Consider the following 21,667-nt stretch of genomic DNA (forward strand, 5'->3'; position numbering starts at 1 on the left):
CCCCCTGAATAGAATACAGCTCAAATTTCTGCAGGGATCTGACACAGAGCAGCTGTGCTCTTTTGGTTCTATGATACAGTGGTTCTCTAGTACACTTGCCCATATTCTAGGCAGGACTAGGGACTTGCCCATATTCGGACTGATTCTATTTTTAGATACCAGGAAGTGCAAAGGGACTGGTAGCCACAATCATCTTATTACCAATTTATTATGGTGTAGATGGTGCAATATGGCTGATAACCATCCCTGCTCATGCAAAAGCAAAAGCATCTAAACTCTCCATGATTGCCATGCTATGGCATCTCTTCCAGCAATCCAGGAAAAAAGGCATGAAATGCTTGTCTGCCGTTATAAAATGTTTTACAAAAACGTTTATGCAAATTTCGAATAGTCCCTAGTGTCTGTAACACTGAAAATACTGCGGGTGTGCCTGGTCTCCTATTGAAGCTCAGCCATAACTCCCATTCTTAGCAATGGGAGTTCTGTGTGTGAATCTATAGCGAAATAATGTGTACAACCAACTCTGGAAAGCTAACTTTACAAGGTAGCCTCCAGTTCTCCCTTCAGTGAAGGATTCTTGAGCATGTACAGAGGGAGAAGATGTGGCTTGCAGTTCTAGGCTCCCTGGTGATATTAGGTTCTGTCTTTGCCATTCCTAGGGCAGTTACGTAAGGAGCTAGTCATTCCATATAGCTCTCTGGGTCCTTCTATCATCAGGAGGGCTCCTCAGAGAGAGAGATGTAGCTACATACTTTCCTACGTGGAGCTTTCTGTGTTCCCCTTGACAGAGTTAAAAAGCACAGAGTAGGGAATTAATTCTGAGGGCAGTGGAAATATACTGGTTCTTCCATTATATGTCAGGGTATGTGTAAGTGTTCATGCCCCTTATGCACGTGAGATCAGTTGTTTGAATATCAGTGTTCATCAGGGGTGCACATGTGCCCTGTGCCTCTGTATGAGGGCATAAAGGGTGGAGTGGCCCCAACCCTTTCTGTGCCCTCTTCTTACCTGTGGTAGTGAGATGGGACCTTGTGGGTGTCCCATCTGCTAGTCTGTAGCTCCAATTAAAACTCTTCAGAACTCTTCTATTTCACACATGGTGGACTGCTGTGAATGAATGTGACCCATTGGGCCTGATTTTGGACAGTCAGACCCCCTTTTACACCCTACTTTATAGGGCATCTCAACATAGCAGACTCTAAGCTTTCAGGCTTCAGTCCCTGCCCTTCCTATGGTGGGCTGATCTCTTTAAAAGATGGGCACAGGAAGTGCCTCTTCTGCTTGGGCAAGAGTAATTTACTGGTAGATGCTCAGTATACCAGTCATTCTCTTTGAGAGCTTGCAGGTTGTGGGATACTCAACTGAAGCTTTGTTTCCTGGATCAATCAATGTCTGGCTCTTCAGATCCCAAAATAGGGCATAGTAGGTACCGGGGGGAACCATCCATGACCAACCCATCTAGCAAATTTGTGATGCCTAAAATTAGCATGGAGAAGATTCCAGCAGCGAATAAAGACCCAGAACTGAAGTTGATACCATTAGCACGGAAGCTAGCGCTGTCACCTTTGGTAATGAAGTCTGGCAGTGAGAGAGGCTGCCAACTTGCGGAGAGAGATCCATGCTAGTTCTAATCTAGCTAGCATGCTAAAAATAGAAGTGGTGGGAGAGCCTCGCTGCTCAAGTACAAATCTTTCCAAGAAGCTGAGTATGTACAACTCCAGAGAGGACACTTGTGCATCATTTTCTTGCCATGAGCCTTCCTGCTATAGTGGTCTCCAGGCCACTTATATGCCTTTTCACCAATTTTTCCTTGTCTCAAGGTCAGATGGGACAAGGCCCATCCTGGTAGCTCCAACTGTCTGAGATAGTTTTGGCCATCAAACCTATTGCAAATGTCCTGTCAGCCTCCCATCCATTTCCCAGACCGCGTGAACAAAATAGCTTACAATTATGGTCATGCATTGCACTCAGACCCAAAGTCTTTGCACCTAATTGCTTGGCTATTGGCTGGTTGAGCACTGCTGACAGAAATTGCTCCTGTTCAAAACATTCTCATACAGAGCAGAAAGCTGTCCACTACAAAGACCTAGTCCTTGAAATGAAAAAGATTCTTCATATGGAAGCCTAATACCACCTAGACCCAGTAGAGGCTCAGACGTGGGTGCTGGGGTGCTGCTGCACCCCCTGGCTTGAAGTGGCTTCCATCATATACAGCATAAACCAAAATGTGGCAGCAGAAAATTCTTCAGTGGCACAAACTGCCCCTGGCCTCTGCTCTGAAAGAGATGGAGCAGGCCAACACTGCCCACATATTGGAAGGAGATGGGACAAACATGTCCATGAGATGGGTTGAACCTGCACACCTCCCACAGCTTCCACCATGAAATTTCCTGCCAGTTGTGGCTGGAATTGTAAACTGCTTCTCCAAATGAAACCTGGTTGTGGATTCCACCTTGAGGGCAGCTGCTTGTGTGAGTGTAAAAAAATATCCCTCTGCCCCCATATGGGTAAACTGACTCTAGTATGTTGGAAAATTTGAATACTGTCTGACAGCATTACCCAATGCTGCATATATTTCCAGTAAAGTTATGATTACACTTGTATTTTGGTCATGTGCCAAGGCTGATGGTGTGTTTTATAGATGCAGAAAATTATATTCATAAAAATAGAAATTATAGTGCGACTATACACGGAAACAAACTTTCCTATGACACTGTTTGCTTAAAAACTAAACAGTATACAGTTAAAACCAAATTATGTGCTCAGACTTTAAACTAAATCTAACCAATCACTGTTTTTCCTTACTTGTCTATTATGGAAAACTAAATATTTGCTTTTGAAGCTAAGTTTCTGTCTGCTGAACATCTTCTGCTAGCATTTTTCTCAGTAAATAGAAGTATTCCCACCTCTGTTCACTAGCTAGGCTCTTCTGTGGTTAGAAAATAGGCATACCACTTGGAGAATGTGGAGCTAGGACACATTTTACTTCCTATAATTGCCTTCAGCAGATTGGACCTAGGCCTGGCACAGTAGCACTCCCTGATGGTCACAATAGCAGACCCTATCCTTAGGAGTCCAGGAACTGCCCCCTCTTAACACTATCTGGCATACAAACCACCCCAGTGGAGGCAGGGGACTAAGTGAAACTAGAGCTGGTCAGGTGGCAGCAGGCTGTCCCACTCAAAGGGTTGGTTCAGTGTGTGCGCTCCCTCTCTATGCCAAGCAGCTCAGATAGGAATTGTCTACTGAAGCATAGTCCCTCCTGGAGTGCCTAAGAGCAGGATGGCTCTGTGCTTTTTCCAGTACAGACCAATGACTAAGTGTCACACTCTGACCTCAACTGAACAGCAGTCTGATCAGAATCACCTTTTTCCATATAGAGATTTTGTTGTGCAGAAAGCAGAAATACAATGGGTATAGAAAAAGAATAAAACTACTGGAGTGTGAAAGGATGTTTGGTGACAAAGCAGAGCAGGATGATTCTGAAACAATTATGAAGGGACAGGTTTGTTACACTTTGGTCTATCTTGTGGTTCTTTTGCCGTTAAAAAATTCTAGCTGTCATTTGCTCATTTTTACTATTTAGTTCAATGGTTTTACTTGGTGAATTATTATTATTTGTCAGTGATATTTTAGTGAAATAACTCTCTCAATTCCCATTTTAAAAATTATTAGATGGCATCTCTCTAGATTTTGAAATACTCAGCTGTGCAAACAGTTTTTTACTTCTTTATCAATCACCTTTAAAACTGTGAGGTCACCTCTCAGAAATCTTGTCTCCATTGAAAATAATCCTTTAAATCGTGCAGTTGCTCCTTATGTTCAAACAGGAGACATTTGATACAACTCTTCTCAGCTTGAAAAGTTCCTCCTCTTTCTCCATTGTTTCTCCTACTGTTGTCCAGTGTTCTTGTATCTTGGTGAGCATCCCAACCAAGGAGGGCGACATTTGGCTTCTTCACTTCCTCACTGCTTCTCCATGTGTTGGCAATAGTGATCACTTGAGAACAGTCAGCCTGATCCTGTGAATCCTCAATACATGCAACTCCCATTGAAGTTATTGGCATTCTGTAGGCACTTACAGTATTGGGCCCTAACAAAAAGCATGTGTAATGCAAAGTAGAGGAATCTGAATAGTTGTGTGGAGAACAGAATAGTAGTGGGTGAAAAGTTACAGAATGGCAAATTAAAAGTTCCTCTTACTGCTAGTTTTAGTATTTCATAGTATGGAGTCTAACCCATGACTTAGATTAGAATTTGTCAGCAGGACACTTGTGGTCTAGTTTTTAACTGCAGTAAGAAGACCTGGTGTCTGAAAAACATTCAGAAGAATATTGCACTATTGCACAAGATGAAGGAAATGGCTTAAAGGGTAAATCTGACTGTCTGTGTTGTCTTTTGAAATGGAGGGCAGCAGCTGCACACTTCTACACAACCTTGTGTAGTCTTTTAAACATGTACAAAGTGGGTATAAAATGCTGCTAAATCAAAATGGGAGTGTTCTTGTACCCACTTTGCCCATTTGTAGACATCTAAACCAGTTGCAAGGAAGTGAAGAATGAGACCCTTTTCTCTATTGTGTACCATTTACATCTGAAAGAGTAAAGTAAGTTGGCACCAATCAATACTGTATCCCGCTGGTGATGGGAAGAGTATGTGCTCTGCCTATTCCTGCATTGGAAGTATAGTGAATAAGACGGAAAATGGAGCATTCTTTCTAGGCTCTGCACACAAAAACCTTAGTAGAACGCTACCTGATTATCATGGAATCTGGCTATGATTCTAGTTCTGACACAGATAAGTAACTGTAGTAGATGATAACTGATGTATTGATATGCAGTTTTTCCGTAAGATGAGCTGGCAAGATTGTGACTTGGTATGTTCAAGGCCAACATATTTAGAATAAAATGGTCATTATAGTTCATCTGCACACATCTTTTCTCTGAGTTCATGCAAAATGCTGGCTTTGTCTCAAGTGGTCCCTTCTCATAGTTACTACATTAAGTCCTGTTCTAAAGGATGAAAACTAGGAAATGAAATTACTGAGAAAAAAAAATCTCCTAGAGATTAACAGCATCTTCTTATCCATCTTTTTTGCAACAGGTAAATCACATTGCAAGCACAGCTAGCATTGCTTATCTAACAACTTGGGATTTACACATATTTCTAATGGCTTTCAGAAGTTTAATAAAGGACTTGTGTTGATCTGTTTTGCACCTTTTGACATGTCAATCAATAATGATACAACACTGTACAATCAATTTCAAAACCTCTCAGCTTCCTCATAAAAAGTAATTTCATTGACTTCTCGGATAATTTTGCTAGAAGGTTGGTTGGAGAGACCTTAAATGCATTAATTATACTTGTATCGTTATCAATATATTGCATAATGTTTTTTATCACATTTTGGATCCTACCTAAGTGGCATTGGTGTGGGGTCCTAAGGAAGGTTTTCAAGAAATCATTTATAGATTTGTGAAATGATGAAGTTGTGCATATGGGACAGAAATCAATAATGCTATGTACCTGTAACAGAAGACAGATGTTTGATGAGGAAGGTAAAAGCATGATTAGTTCATTTAACTAGCAAGTTGCTTGAAAGGACATATTACACAATCTCTGTCATATTGTATAGACTCAAGATTATAAAGCCAGAAATTGATCACTGTGATCATCTTCTAGACTGACCTCCTGTATAACACAGACTGTGGAACTTCTCCAAAACAATTCCTGTTTGGACTAGAGCATCTCTTGTAGAAAAACATTCACTCTCAATGTACAAATTGCTAGTGATGGTGAACCCACCATGACCATTGATAAGTTGTTCCAATGATTAATTAGCCTTGCTGTTAAAAATGTGTACCATATTTCTAGTCTGCATTTGTCTAGCTTCAGCTTTCAGCCATTATATCTTCTTATACCTTATGTTATAGCTTTTTTTTGTTTGTTTGTTTTTTAAAGAACTGTGTGAGAAATATGTCTGAGAGCCAGCTGGGATATAGTGAAGATTATGGCATCTTTACCATAAAGAAAATCTTTTCACCAGTACCAACTTTCTTTTGAAAGACTGTAATAGTTGCTTTAATGAATGATTATTTGATTGATTGATTGATTTGACAGATTAGTCTAAAAGGATATAGGTAGTAATGCAGAGCGTACTGAAATGATAAGCATATCCTAATTGTAGCTTGTTTAAACAGTGGTTACACAAATTGCTTTTAATATATGTTTCTGTGTCCACTTAGTCCAGAACTACTTTCCCTACTGTAATTTTAAATGTGTCAAGCCATGGGATTTCCACTGTTTCCTTAGGAAGACAACTCTACAGTCTAATGGATGTCATCCTTGGGAAGTTTTTTCTGATAGTAAGGTTTGGTTTGGTTTAATTTGAGCCTATTGTTCTTGGGGAGAAAAAACAACCTCCTCTTGACCCATCGTAATTAATGTATCTCCCTCCTTGACGTTTAATACCTTTCAGATATTTTTAACTTGTTCATTGTTTATTTTGGGGAAAAGTTGATCTACATGTAACTTATTTCTAGAGCTATGTGAAGCTGTTGAAAATTTTTTTGATAATTTTCTGAAGGATTTTTTTGTTTTCCCTTGAAAGGATATTGCAATCCTCTAATTCACTTTTCTGAAAATAGATTTTTATTTACTAGAAAAATATTAAAAATTCAGTCTTTGAAGCAAATTCTCTTTAAAATAAACTCTTTTTCATTTTGGAGACCTGTCCTAATCACATAATGCAAATAGTTTAATTGAAGCCAATTAAACTATCCATGTAAGTAAAGCAAGCCTGTTTTCACTAGAAAATGAGTCCATTTTAAATGCAAAATGTGCCTATTTTTTTGTTTGGAATGGAATGGAATGAAAAAACTCCATACTTTGAGTAGATTTAATTGTGAATATTTCATATACATCTTGTTGACTTGATTGCAAGTAGATAATTTCAAAGAGAAGTTAATATCCCTGTAATGGCTGCAATATTTGAGAAGATGTAAACTTTCTGTATTGAATAACTCCACTTACCTCCTAGATTGAATTATGCTGTTGCAAAATCTTTAACGTGCTTGTTGAAGAAATTATTCTTGAGAACATGAGACATGTCAAGATAATTAGGTAGGTAGGTAGGTATATAGCTACAGTCCTGTTTTATGGAATAAGTGGAAGTTCTTTGTCATTTAAAGAACACTTCCCTAAACATGTTAAGGGAATACCCTTATGTTCTGTCTTGGGAGAGGGGGATAGAATGTAGTTTTAGGGGAAAAGGAGGATTTCTAGTCCAAGATATTTTCCAACTGCAAATACATCATGTATCTCTCTTTAACGGAAAAACGAGCAAGAGAAGTGTACAATGTATGGCTTCGCTTTCTCCTCCTCCTGAGGCAACACTTCTCTGTTTTTTATACAGGGAATTGTAAACCAAAGAATGCATACTCCATATTTATCACTAACCATGGCTTTGGAACCCTTTGTGTGCCTAATATAAAGAAATGTTGCTGAAGGAAGTGTTGCTGTGAAAAGGATATTTACATAATAAAGAAGCACTAGCAAGTAGAGCTTTATCTTTGATACCCCATTGCAAACACTGCTTTTCCGCTGGCATGGGTTGATGGATGAGATGGACAGAAGACAAAGCAAACTATATTAAGCACCCAATGCAGAAGGTTTGAATAGCCCTTATTAAAACTTGGAGCCAATCACACTTTCTGTAGTGGGGTTGAACACAGTTTAGCCTTGGCTTATGTCTGAGACAAAACTGTGTTCCACCACAATTTAGGAGGGAAGTTGTATGATATCTTGTGTCAAACACAGCTACAGCTACTGCCTTGCGTAGATATAGCTTGGTAGTCTGTTGAAAACAGTGGTATTATAAATGCAACTTATAATAACAAGAATACACTCTGCCCTTGTTATGTGTTCTGATGAAGTTTCTGTTTGGTCTCTCCATTTATATATACATACATGTATCATTTAGAGAGTTGTGGGTCATTTAATCTAGCTCTCATCTGCATGTCAACGAGGCCCAAAGTCTATGAAAAGAATTAGCTGGTTGAAAATGTTTATACAAGTTTTCTGCAAATGCAGTTGACATGAAAATCACCCTGTCTGAAACAATTGTCTTTTGAGCTATGGTGCAGCAAAGTAAGTGTGTTAACATTAGATGGCTGTGGAATAGTTCATATTATCAATTAACAGTCTCGTAGTAGTTCAAAGTGAATATAAACCTAAATTAATCAAATATAGCAAATCAAATATCTGTGTTCAAACAGATCAGCTGACCTTTTATTTATTTTGATACTTTCATTAAGATTTAGCATACAGTTTTTGCAAAATACATGAACCATGTATGCTGTTTCAATTTTAAAATAATAGATATTAATTTCCATTCTCTTTTTGGTTTCTCTTCAGGACTAATTAAAACAAACAAGTTTATTTTTCTAGGCACCATTCCAAAATGTGCAAGTGCATGCATTCTGGTTTAATGCTTTGAGTGCAATTTTTTCTTTTGCTTAAATCTCTAAGGAAATACAAACATGTTTCTGGAAATGGATTGTATTTATTACTATCAAATTCAGCTTGGTACTTGACAAACTTTGTGGTCTGTCTTCAAAAGAATGTTACAATTCAGCTCACTCAGTTGCCTAAACATTGACTGCTTTTTCAAAATATATATGAGTAGTTCAAAAGTTTTCTGAGAGGGGGTATGTGACGTGTCATTCCATATTATTTATGAAAATATGCTTATGATATGAATGACATAACAGATATACAGTATGCAAGATGGCTCATGTGAAATATCATTGGAAAGGTTATGATTTACTGAATGCGATTCTCCTACACCTCTACCTCGATATAATGCTGTCCTCAGGAGCCAAAAAATCTTACCGTGTTATAGGTGAAACCATGTTATATCAAACTTGAATTGATCCACCAAAGTACGCAGCCCCCGCTCCCCCAGAGCACTGCTTTACCGCGTTATAGCCGAATTCATGTTATATCGGGTGGTGTCATATTGGGGTAGAGGTGTATTCGTATGCCTGTATCATTTCTGTATCTGAAATTAGGAATTTTGATTATGTATCTGTATTTCAACTATGCTACTTTGGGTGATGCCCACTGTTAACACTTCAGGTACAATAACTGAAAAGCCAGACAGGGCGGATGGCCCATCAACAAGGACAATGGACTGGAAAAGAGCTTAGTCTTCCTGTGAATGTGTGGGTCAGCCTGTGAAGAATGGCTACAAGGGCCCTACAGAGACAGGTGGTCTTGTTGTGACAAATTTGTTACCAGTCAGCGTGGTGCTTCAGGTGATCAGGCTGAGGTTGTAGGATCTTTAGGGGAGGAGATGAAGGAGCACACCAAGTGACTAAGTTTAAAGCTTTATTAACCAAATAACAGCTTTGAGTGCTGGGTGCTCCCCACGTCACTTAAGGGGAAGGAAGAAAGCATTAGCGCCCAAGCCCTAACCCACTTTCATACTCACACGCGCACAACCCAAGGCTGGCCAAGCCTGGGTGTAACGTAAGAAGAAGGGGGGGAAGGGTAGATGGGAGTTCTGTCCTGTGCACAGGCCATCTAGGATCCGCTGTTGATCTCCAACTTGCTTCAGCTCTCAGGAGGGTTTTAAGCCCTGGGTTCTTCTGGGGGCATTTTAGTCCAGGGATCCTTGTCTCCCATGCTCTCTGTAGCAGTCTGAACGAGCCTTCTGCGACTTCCTTAGGTTCCCCAAAACACATTGGCTTCAGGGTCTTCCATTCACTGGCCTTCCAATCTTTCTCGTTTTGCAACCCCCTCCAGGTCGGTCTGGTTCAGCTCTCCTTTCCCACAGGCTTTGACTGTTTGGCAGCAGAGAACTTGTTTGTGTGCATTGGCCTCGAGCAGCAGTTTCATTCCTTATCTTCAAGCCTAGCTGAATCGTCGAGTTAACCCATTCCTCCCCCTTCGGCCTCTCACAACCTGCAAAGGAATCTTTCATTCCACACTCACACCTTCAACCCTTCCCAAAATCCTTTCCCAGGTATATATAAGTGTTAGCAATATACAATGCTGGTGCTTACCCAGGGGACCTGATGGGGTGGGGGAGTTTTATTGTGACATTGTCACCTGATACTGAAACATTACCTGGGACTTCTTGTAACTTTCCACTGTAAGGGAAGGGGGTCCAAATTAAGAAACAAAAGACTCCCACCTTATGCAGATCCTATTTAAGGGTGGGCAGTGAGGTAATCCAGGTCATCAGTTCTCCCCTGCTATCCCACCCAAGATGACTGCTGGAAACAGCTAAGACAGAACAGGAGGGGAAAGAACTGGTCCCAGGCTGGAAGGGCATCTAGCCTGTGAAGAAGATTATTAGAACGACATTTAGGGTGAGAACTTACATGTAACCAGTTTCTTTAGTGTATTAAGCTTAGTTTGTGTACTCTGTTTTATTTTCTTAGTAATCTGCCTTGTTCTGTCTGCTACCTCCTTAACTACTTAAAATACACCTGTTTATAGTTAATACATTTATTTCTGGTTTATAATATAACCCAGTTTATGTGATTTCTAATGGGGGGAGGGGCGAGAAATTGTGCATACTCTCTTCCACATTGAGGGAAGAGGCAAAAATAATATATCTTTGGGTCTCTACTCCAAGGGAGGTGGACATCTGAATGCTGGAGCAAGTCTCTTAAGCTGAGTCTCCCCAGAGCTGATCTGCAGCGGGGTGTGGCTCTGCCTGTGTGTATTAGAGAAGGTTTTAAGAGCCTGGCTCAGCAAGACAGGTAAAAGGGGGTCCATGTTGGCAGAACAGTGATATCTCAGCACATCAAGTGACTTCCCAAAGGGTCCAACCCATCACAGAGGTGAATTTTTCTCTTTAAATATTTAAAATATACCGTAAAAGCTTGTTCACAAGAGAACATACAGGAACAGTAATGAAAAGCAGGCAGAGAAGACCTAAGAAACGCCAGCTAAAGGTCAGATGCTGTCTCCCACTCATGTACAGTAAAATCTCACCGCACTGAAGTCAGTGGCAGAGCTCCTATGGGTTTCTGCAGAGCCAGGATTTCACCCATTGAGTAATACTTTACTTCTAGAGTCAAGGTATATCTACACTTTAAAATGGTACGTGGCGCAGCTGCAGCACTTCAGTGTGGACACTACATACATTGGGTTTTCCCATTGGTGTAGGTTATACGCTTCCCCGAGAGGCTGTAGCTAGTGCTGTCTACACTGGGGGTTAGGTTGGTATAACTACATCTCTCAGGTGTGAATTTTTCAGACCCCTTGGAGACGTAGCTGTACCGATGTAAATTCCTAGTGTAGAACAACCCTAAGTAAGTATGCAGAGTAACGTACTACTCAGCATAAGTAACAGCATCGGGATCTTGCCCTTATGATCATACTTTACACCCATTCCTTTCTTCTAGATATGCAAGTTTTATACAGACTGAAAATTGTCTCTCACAGTAACCATTAAGGCTACGCCTATTCACTATTGGAAACACACCTACGGCCTTGGCTACACTTGCAAGTTACAGCACAATAAAGCAGCCCCAGGTGTCCTAGCTCACTCCCCGTCCACACTGGCAAGTCCTGTAGAGCGCTCTGACTCCGCAGCTACAGCGCTGCTAGTACTCCATCTCGGTGAGCAGAATAACATTTGCTGCGCCCCTGCTGGAGCACCACGGCGCCAGTGTGAACGAGGTGTTGCGTTACTGTGCTGTGATCAGCCTCCAGAAACGTCCCATAATCCCCTTAAGTCAAGTGGCCACTCTTGTCATTGTTGTGAAATTGGCTGCAGGAATGCGGAAATGCCCTTTCAAAGCTCCGTTTTGGAGAAGCCGGCTGCTTATCAGCTCCGAGAAAAGCAAACATTTACGGTTTTGCTTTGAGTGAGTGAGAGAGGGGCAGGGGAGGAAGTCGGGGGGGGGGGTCTAATCTTACAAGACAACATGCTGACACACTCTCAGCACCCCAAAAACCCACTCTCTCCCCCTCCGCATACACTCAACACGCTCCCTGTCACACTCCACCCTACCCCACCCCCCCATTTGAAAAGCACGTTGCAGTCACTTGCATGCTGGGATAGCTGCCCATAATGCAGCGCTCCTAATGCTGCTGCAAGTGCCGCAAATGTGGTCATGCCAGTGCACTTGAAGCTGTCAGTGTGGACAGACTGCAGCGCTTTCCCTACTGTGCTGTACGAAGGCGGATTTAACTCACAGTGCTCTACATCTGCAAGTGTAGCCATGCCCTAAGTGAAAATCAGTCTGTGCCCACACTGTGATGTGCAGTTACATGTGGCAGTGAAAGGCTCTGGTGGGAGGAGGCAGCAAGGAAAGGCTCCAACAGTGGAGACCTGCCGGAGCCCTTCTCTGTTGCCTCCCCTGCCAGAGTCTTTCCCTGCTGCTGGATCCTTTCCCTGTGGTGGGGAAGACTCTGGCAGGGAGACACTACTCTGCTAAAAATAGCAGCGTAGCGTGGGGAGGCTCTGTTTGGCGATGTAGAGAGCCCTGAACAGAATGTACATACCATAAGGGTTCAGGCATGTCTTTACTCAGCTAAGCAGTGCCTCACAGTCTACACTGCTTATGCCTGTGCTAGGGTTGTGGCGGATTTCCCATGCAATGGGTGGGGTGGAAGCTTTGTATACCTGAGAAAGTCTTGAGGATTACATGCACACACGCACACTTTTCTTGACCTCCTTGGAGACCCCTTAGTGCAGCTTCTTTCTTTCTTGCCAGTGGCTGGATGGAACTCTTTGTAAAGTTTTGGTGAAGGGGCCCGCTGCTCTACAGCATAAAACAATACAGGTCTGCCTGTCATTTTTCCCCTCTGCAGTCATTGCTAAACTCTTACTAATTTCAATAGAAGCAGAATCAGGCCCAGAATTTTCCATTCTCTCTTTCCAGGGCTTAGTATGGTGTTTCTACAGGGTCTTGTGGCTATAATTCAGGTTTTTTAAGTTTTTTTTTTTTTTAAATAGCATCTCTTAATTGTTTGAGCATCAGTATGCTCGGTCCCATTCCAGTCTCAGGCCTATCGGTAAGATTTGTATAATGATGGAACTTGTGTGCTGATTAAAAGCAGTGCTTTCACTCTGACTTGCTTCAGAAGTAATAGACCATTATAAATGGCTGCTGTGAACTCTTGAACTCAGGGGAACTTCTGAATAAATGTGATAAGGGATAAGGTAATCCTGGTCTCAGAATTCACTCCTCCAGTGAAGTAAATTACGTCATTTTCAACCCAGTTGTTCATTTTTCTTACAATACATTGTTCCTTCAAATTCACCTAAGGTCTTACAAAAGAATAAAAAGGGTATTTTAATTTTGAAGTTGACTGTGTAGATAATTCCCCTTGTACTATGTATTTTTCTTGGCTTGCTTAAAAGGGAGAAAAAAGTAAATAAAACAAGCTAGCACTAGAGAGACGCTTAGTCAGTGAGAGAAAATCCAGACGTTGCACTTGACAAGTAATAGAAACAATGTTATTTAACACAATTTTTTTTTAAAAGAAAAAACCTTGTGAGATTCCCAAAACTCAGAAAGATGGGTTGAACAGTACACTAGAGATTGCATTGTAGTATTACGATCCCTCATTAGCAGGGCCGGCTCTACTGTTTTTGCCGCCCCAAGCAGCGTGCCGAATTACCACCGCGGTCGGCAGGGGCACTCCTAATGGCACACGTGTTTCCGTGGCAGCAGCAATTCGGAGGCAGCTTCTGTCTTCAGCCGGAAGACAGAAGTTGCACCACCACAGACAGCTGAACATAGAAGCTGCCGCCAAATCGCCGCCGCGGAAACGCGCGTGCTGCCCTAACAGCACACGGACTGCCCCTGCCATCCGCGGCAGCGATTCAGCGCGCTGCTTGGGGGCAAAAACACACGGACTGCCACCCCTTGCAGACTGCCGCCCCAAGCACCTGCTTGGGATGCTGGTGCCTGGAGCCGGGCCTTCTCATTAGACTTACTACTTTCAAAATAGTGTCACAGTATGTCAGGTTGTCATTTTGTCTGAATGTGTGAAGCTGAAATAAAGTACTTTAGCTGCAAATCAACTGTCAATTTGAGTAACAACTTCTGAGTTTTCATTTCCAGGCTGGTCTAATCAAATCTTTAATGATGAAACAGTCATTTCGCCTTAGAGTTATTGAGGACAATGTAAATATAAATAAGTGAGCTGTATTTTTTTTTGTGTGTGTGGTTTAATTCATCCCTACTGGGAAAATTGAACTGTAAATAAATATACATGGCATACAAATAGAGCTGCAAGCTATAAACCATTAATATTTTGTATTGTGATAGCACCCAGAGTCTTTAATCAGTACTGGGACTTCATTGTATTAGGCATTGTACCAATACTCTTTTGTGATTATATACTTCTTTTTATGTTTTGCCCCCAAAACTCCAAGAGGATTTCAGTATATGGCACTTAAAGCCATACTTGGACCTCCTACAAGCAAAGTTTTATACAGTGCCTCATTCAAAGCTTATTGGGAGTCTTACCATTGACTTCCCTGGGGTTTGGAGTAGGACTCTGCTGCCCATGTTCCCCCTGTTTGGTTCTGTAGTGTACTTCACCCCCAAACACACACACACACTGTAGCAGTGCTCCTGGATGTGTGCTTTCCTTCAGGCTCAAGCAGCTGGATGACTGAGATTGCCATTACAGTGCCAAATTCATCCTTAGTGGTACTCTGCTGAAGCCAGTAAAGTTCCAGCAGGGATTAATTTGATCCAGAGTCCCAGATAATTTCTGACCGCTGCCAGAATTTACTGAAAATCTGCCTTCCGGAACAATTTTAATTGGGTGCTGGGGTTTAAAGTCTAGGCAGAATAGACTGAACAGAATAATTTTTACTGTTCTGTTGTTTTGAAACTGAAGAAGCTTGGTTATATTTTCTTTGCTCTTTGTAAGGGCAAGTCGACATTACAAAATAAATCGACCTAAATTAGGTAATTTTTGCGGTGGTTCATGTCTCCCCTATGTCCTCTGTCAGTGTACAAATCTTCACCAGGAGCGCTTCCACCGACTTAATTGTGTGGGGCATTGTGGGGCACTGACAGCTGGAGCACCCCCAGCCCTGGGGCTGACAGCTGGAGCTCTCCCCCTCCCCCACCCCCACCCTGGGGTCGATGACCCCAGCCACTCAGAGGCCAACAACTAACAGATGATGTAACTGTGTCTACAGAGACACTGAGTCGCCATAGCTACATCAGCCTAAGTGCTACACCTCTTGCAGAGGTGGTGTTATTGAGTCAGAGTAGTGGGTGACTTACATCAGCAGGAGCAACATTGTAATGTGAACATTTACAGAGTTAGGTCAATGTAAGCTGCCTTACGTCGACCTAACTCTGTAGTGTAGACGAGGCCTTAATGTTAATCACGGGATTAAGTTGTATGACACTCATCAGGTTTTAAGTATTGCTTTCTAACAGGCATTCATTTGTACTATATACCCAATATAAAGATCGTAAAATCTTCCACTATGTCTGTGAAGCTTGTTTATCTTAGAACTGCTGCATATCTAATGCTCAAGAGAGGGCAATAAGTTTATTTTTGATCTCAGACCTATAATTGTGTAAAGTAACAGTCTCTAATTAAAAACCAACCGGCATGGCATTCTGGATTTAGAGTATAAATCTTTAATATTAGCTTTTGCACATGTGCACTTAAGGAAACCTAGCCTTTTGTCAACGAAAAGTATTTACGTTTGAGTTATTTGATTTGATCTGAAAGTTTAAGTAAATCCCCAAGTACTTTAACATAGTAGTTTTGAGATGAGGAAAATAGCTTACTGTTTATCCTTCAGCTGCATTTCTTAAAACGATGTATCTGCTGCTCTTTTCTTTCTGCCTTCCCTTCCACTCCTCTTTTTCTTCACTCTGTCAACCTCCCTCTCTCACCCACCCCAACACACAGAGTGTATAAAGAAGAGTAAGATGCATGAAGTGGTAGGTCACACTAAACTAGGCCCTCTCAGAGGTCCAGAGAGACTCAGGCCACTTCCAGCTTTTGAGGCCCCTAGCCACAATAAAAATAAAAAGAATAGTACACATGAAAACAAAATGATGCACCAAAAAAAGTGAGAGACATAATTTGAATATTTTTTTATTTAACAAATGCTTTTCTAGCCTTTTTCTGTGCAAATGCACTAATTATTGAGGAAAAATGTAGCTTTCGTGCAATGTCACAGTTGATATTAAGCATGGCGAGCCCATTCAAATGCTCTTGTCCCGTAGTTGAACGGTGATAGTTCTTTACCTGCTTCAACACATTGAAGGTCCGTTCACCTGAAACCACTGATGCAGGCAAACTGACAAAAATATGCAATGCAATTGTGATATTAGGAAACACGCCCGAGAGTCTAAGTTCGAGTATTTCTTGAAGCAATTCCTTAAATTTGCAGCTGTAAGCTGAGAGAGAGTGTCACATTTTGATCCGATAGGGATGCACATGAAAACAAGTTGCGAAACTTTTCAAATGCCAAAAAAATTAACAAGTGTCTAAATTTGAGGTCCCCTTTGAGCTTGAGGCCCTGGCCAAATGGCCCTCCTGCCAGGATTCCAGTTTTCAGCTTCAGCCTCAGGAAAGATGTGGTAGTTAGTCAGTGCACCCAAAGATTTTTAAGTAATAGTTGTTTCTCCAGCAGGTAATAAATAATTACATTTCACTTGTATTTTTGGTTGGCAAAAGCTACCAGATAATAAGATTTCTCCGTTCCTTTTTTCTTTTTACCATTTTTATCACAAATTTGTCTCTGTCTGTGTCCTTAGCCTGTATTTTTGTTTTGTGTTTGTAGGCAACAAGGTTTAAGTTCTGATAAATCAGTTTTATTTGGGGGAAGGGTAGCAAAGAACAACCTAATATTTTGGGGAAACAATGAATGTTTCTCATACCTGAACAGGAAGGGGAAGGTGATTTTTAGCAAAACTGCATAACCCCTAAATTATTTGATGTTTAGCATTAATTACAGCACAGTGCATGTGAGAGATTATTATTTTATTATGTATTTTACAAATATCATATTTCCATCTTCTTTAGTTAAGTAATATCCTTGTTCTTTCTCACAATAGTAGTGCCCATAAAATAATAAAAATACCCATTGGGTACATACATATGAAGTGCTGTGGTTTATGAGGTTTTTTTCAGTATTGCATTCCATCAACAGGCTGAATTATTTTATGGGTTCTTCTCAGCTGTTGGAGTAATATGTATATGAACCATCTTACTGGACAGATGACATTTTTACAGGAATTCTTGAAGTCCAAAACCTTTTTAAGGAGCAAAATACATTTGGGAAAACAGACCAGTTAAAAAACATGGAACTTTTTGCTGTCATATCAGAGATGATCACTTGCTTTCTCATCTGATTGCTGTGAGTTTGGTTGGAAACATATTGTTAATCTGTTGTATCAGGAGGTGCATCACTGGACATTAGTGAATGTCACTTGTACTTATTTTCAGCATTGCATTTGTTAATCTTGCTAAGAAATTGGTGGTAAATGTTATGAAGATTGTTCACACCTCCTGTGGTATGTTGGATTCACCTGGCTGCAAAGTTCTCCTGTTCACAGCAGCACTGACTGTGACTCTTGCCATATGATTCACAGTGTATATATAGCATTGCTCTGTTGTGTTAAACTATAACAAGTAATCTACCTCTGAGTGACACTCCAAGCATGGACCAGTGCAAATGTTTTTGGTCATTGTTTTTGCTATTTGGGTTGCTGGGATTGCAGTTTGTTGTACAGTTTTAGCACATAAGAAAAGGATGGATAGCTGACTGCAGGAAACAAAACTTACCAGTGTCCCAGCGATTTTATTTATGCAGAATGTAAGGCTAAGTACAGAAATAAAAAGTAGAGGTTTTTTTTTTCCTATGGGCAAATATTTGTGGTGGTTATTGACCTTCTTCCCTTGCTAGTTTTAATCTTTTTATGTTTTCAAAGAGCCCTTCTGCTCTGGAACCAGGAGAAGGCAACATATGGTGGCATTTGGATTGGGAATGATGTTGCAGAGACTAGGTGCTCTCAGGAACTTAAAGTTGTATCATTGATGTTTCTTGTTTCTGCACTCTAGGTTTCTCACTTTATCCTCGTTTATTACCAAAAAGACCTAGACTCTTGTTTTATGCCAAAGATCCTCACAGTTCTGTCTTCAGGTTATTCATAAATCTATCGGTCCTCATCTTCTTAAATTGAATAATTACAATTGAGGGTAAAGCTGCTGTCTTTCTGTTCCCAAATGAAAACAAATCAGTCTGCTGTACCAAAATTTGTTGTGCCTTCTCCATACATTTAATAATAGAAATGAATTTATTTCTGCAGGCCAACAAAATTATCAAATAATTTTCAGCACTGTAAAATACTTCTTTCCAAGACACTTTTTTGGATATACTGCAATCCAAAGAGAAATGGATTTTATAAGTAAAATAAAGAAAAACTGGAATAATGTTAATAATTGAAGCAAAACTCTGGTAAGACACACTTTTGGTAGTACATCTTGCTGCAGTATAAGGATATTGTAGCTGTAGACACTGTTTATACCTGTTTGTATGTACCCAGTCTGTTATGTGACTGTCCTAAATTTTGTATCTTGTAATTTATTTATTGCATATTTAGTCGTATGTTACCTCACCGTGGGCAGGTCTGTGTCTGGTTCAGATGGGGCACACTCTTCTAGGTTATTTGCAGATGGATTTGGGAAATTTTTGTCACCACTTCATTGCCAGGTGGGTAGAGCCATTCCTTGATAAACACATTTCAGAATTCATTGGTCTTCCATCCTAATATGTTCATACCAAGAAAGCCATCAAAATGTTAACAATGCTAATGAAGGTAGTTGCTGAATTTGGCTTTGAATAACCTCATTTCTGATCTTGTCCTGCCACTTAATATGGACCAACAGATGAAGACGACAAAGAATCAAAACGTCCCTCTTCCATTTTAAGAGGGGCAGGAACTTCCGAAAGAACCAACTTGCTTCAACCAAGAAGAGATCCAGTTCACAGTCCATAAGCTGAAATCTCAGTTTGTGACATTTCACCTGAATTGTTGAAGACCAGTGAGAATATTATTGTACATGGCTGCATAGGCTCTTCCAGACCATCTGGCACACTTATATTATCCCTGATGAGTGGTGTTACTTTGCCTCCGTTCAGAAAGGACAATATGACTGAGTGTAACAACTATAGAGGCATTATGCTGTTAGCGGTCCCAGGGAAAGTCTTCACTTCTGGGCTGGTGTCTCAAATCAGTGATCCACTTTGTGACAAAGACTGGGATACTCAATGTAGCTTTAGACCTGTTTTTTTTTTCCCATTGTTGACCAGATCTTTACCTTGAGACAGCTTTTTGAGGAGTGGTTCTCAAACTTTTGTATTGGTGACTCCTTTCACATAGCAAGCCTCTGAGTGTGACCCCCTCCCACATTAAAAACACTTTTTTTATACTATAACACTATATTTAACACCATTATAAATGCTGGAGGCAAAGCAGGGTTTGGGGTGGAGGCTGACAGCTCGCGACCCCCCATGTAATGACCTCAAAACCCCCTGAGGGGTCCTGACCCACAGTTTGAGAACCCCTGAGATAACTGAATTTAATAAGACATGCACAACACTTTGTATAGACTTTGTATAGACTTCTGTCAGGCCTTTTATTTAGTGCATTGAGCGAGTTTGTGAGATCTGATGAGGCAATCCAGCATCCCTGGGAAGATAATGTCATTGATAGAAAAGATCTATAATTGATTTAAACTCAGTTTTCCATTCTATGTCAAATACACCACATGGCTTCCTATCTCCATGGAGTTTGGCAAAGCTGTGTTCTGTTATCATTGTTCAATACTGGCATTGATTGGTTGATGGATATGCATGAGGAGGCATCATTCAGAGGCATTGAGCTCAACACCATTCTTCTTTGAGATTTTGAATATGCTGGTGACATTGTCTTATTGGCTCAGTTTGGCTCTCGGCTGCTGTTAATCACCAACCTGGTCAGGCAAAAAGGAGTGCACTTTGGTCTCCATTATCATATGGGTAAAACTAATCCCTGGCCATTACCGTCAAGCAGCCTCCAGCTACAGATGATAATCAGCTCAATATGAACCTCCCTGGACAGGACACAGAGCCGGTGGCAACTGTCAAATACTTGTCATGTCATAGACAGTACAGGAAAATGCTTGGAAGATGTGGACACTCATACAGCAGCAGCTGTTGCCATATTTTGGGCCTTTCTGTAGCCTGCTTGAAGACTTCATAACATTGAGCCTGTTATGAAGCTGCATATCTATAGAACCACAGTTATACCAACTCAGTTGCATGGAAGTGAAATGTGGGCATGGAGGAAGTGGATTGATGTTTTTGATGCTCATTTTTTTGTAGTTACTAATGGTGTGTGTGCCAATGGGATGATAAATGAGTATAGATAAGTTAGGTAATGGGGGCCACCCCTACTTCATGTAACATTCCCTCTTCTCTCAGCCAGTGTAAGAGCAAAAAGAGTTGTTTTTGCTCTTACACTGCCTTTCACCCCTCATTATAACCTATGTTCAGAGGTAACAATCTGCGCAGAATAAAGGACAGTGCACTGTTGCACTGCCCTTGGAGCAGTCTGGGATGCTGAGACTCAGAGACTCATAATCTCCATCCCTCTTCTCCTACTGTTTTGTGGAAGGAGTGAACTGCATTAGGTCTGTACTCAGAGATGCGTATGCTGTCAAATGTGCCATTATTACTGTGTCGCTGGGCACGTTGTCAGGGGCAGAGTCAAGGCTCTGCCATTTCCTGCCCTGTTCTGCCTACCACCAGTATGGTGTGGTACATAGCAGTTCTGCAGAACCTGCTTCTGAACCTGCATAGCTTCCCATAATGCAAGTTACCGATCTAGCAAAATTTGGCCACCTGTAAGTTGGCACATTTAATGAATGCCAAATTGATGTACAAACTGGAGCAGGACATTTTTTCTCATGTTATGGGACCTATGCTTGCAAAAGTAATTTGGTTGTTGTTGATACAGTTTGACTAAAATATCTACAACTAATTATTTTACCATGACTAACCCATAATTTCCCTCCAAATGTACTATGTAACAGCCATAACAAATGTACTGCAGTCTTATGTGCCCATTAATAAACAAACAGGCGGAAAACTCTGAAGACCTGATCACGTCACCCTTACTCACACTGACTAGTATCTTACTATGTGAGTGCACTTTGAGCATCAATTTGGTATTCGGCAAGTGAACAAAGTGAGTGCAATTATTCTGCCCAATAGTTTCCTATTATACACCACCTTCTGTTCCCTCATATAAATAAGATATGGCTTGTTTTGTATTATTTTACCATTTTACACCCATCTCCCTCCCATTGTCCCATCTATATGTAACCCAACCCACCAAGTCACAAGTGAATTTATTCCAGCGTCTGTCATGGAAGTTGTCCCCGTTTTGTATTTTGCTCCTTGAACACAAAGTTTTAATTGAGGTAAAACCTGTTTTGTGTAAGTGGAAAATATGTAAGATTTGTATGTTTTTAAACAGTTGTCTGTAGATTGCTGTGAGGGAGAAATATATTAATACCTGACTGTGTTTGGTGGGGGGGTGGGGAAAGAGGGAAGTCTTTGAATTTCCATAGAAAACCAGATACTGAATGATCCTATATTTGCAGT

The 21,667-nt window shown here is 40.9% G+C and overlaps 1 protein-coding gene and 1 pseudogene across 3 annotated transcripts in view; both read left to right on the forward strand.

The window, feature by feature from the left end:
* LOC120407275 overlaps positions 1-21,667 on the forward strand; it is a 49,647-nt pseudogene that overhangs the window by 27,380 nt on the left and 600 nt on the right.
* Positions 1-21,667, forward strand: part of LOC120408735 (synuclein alpha interacting protein) — a 104,540-nt gene that overhangs the window by 21,712 nt on the left and 61,161 nt on the right. The gene's annotated exons all lie outside the window — the stretch shown is intronic.

Source organism: Mauremys reevesii, linkage group 6, assembly GCF_016161935.1.
Source record: "Mauremys reevesii isolate NIE-2019 linkage group 6, ASM1616193v1, whole genome shotgun sequence".
NCBI lineage: Eukaryota > Metazoa > Chordata > Testudines > Geoemydidae > Mauremys > Mauremys reevesii.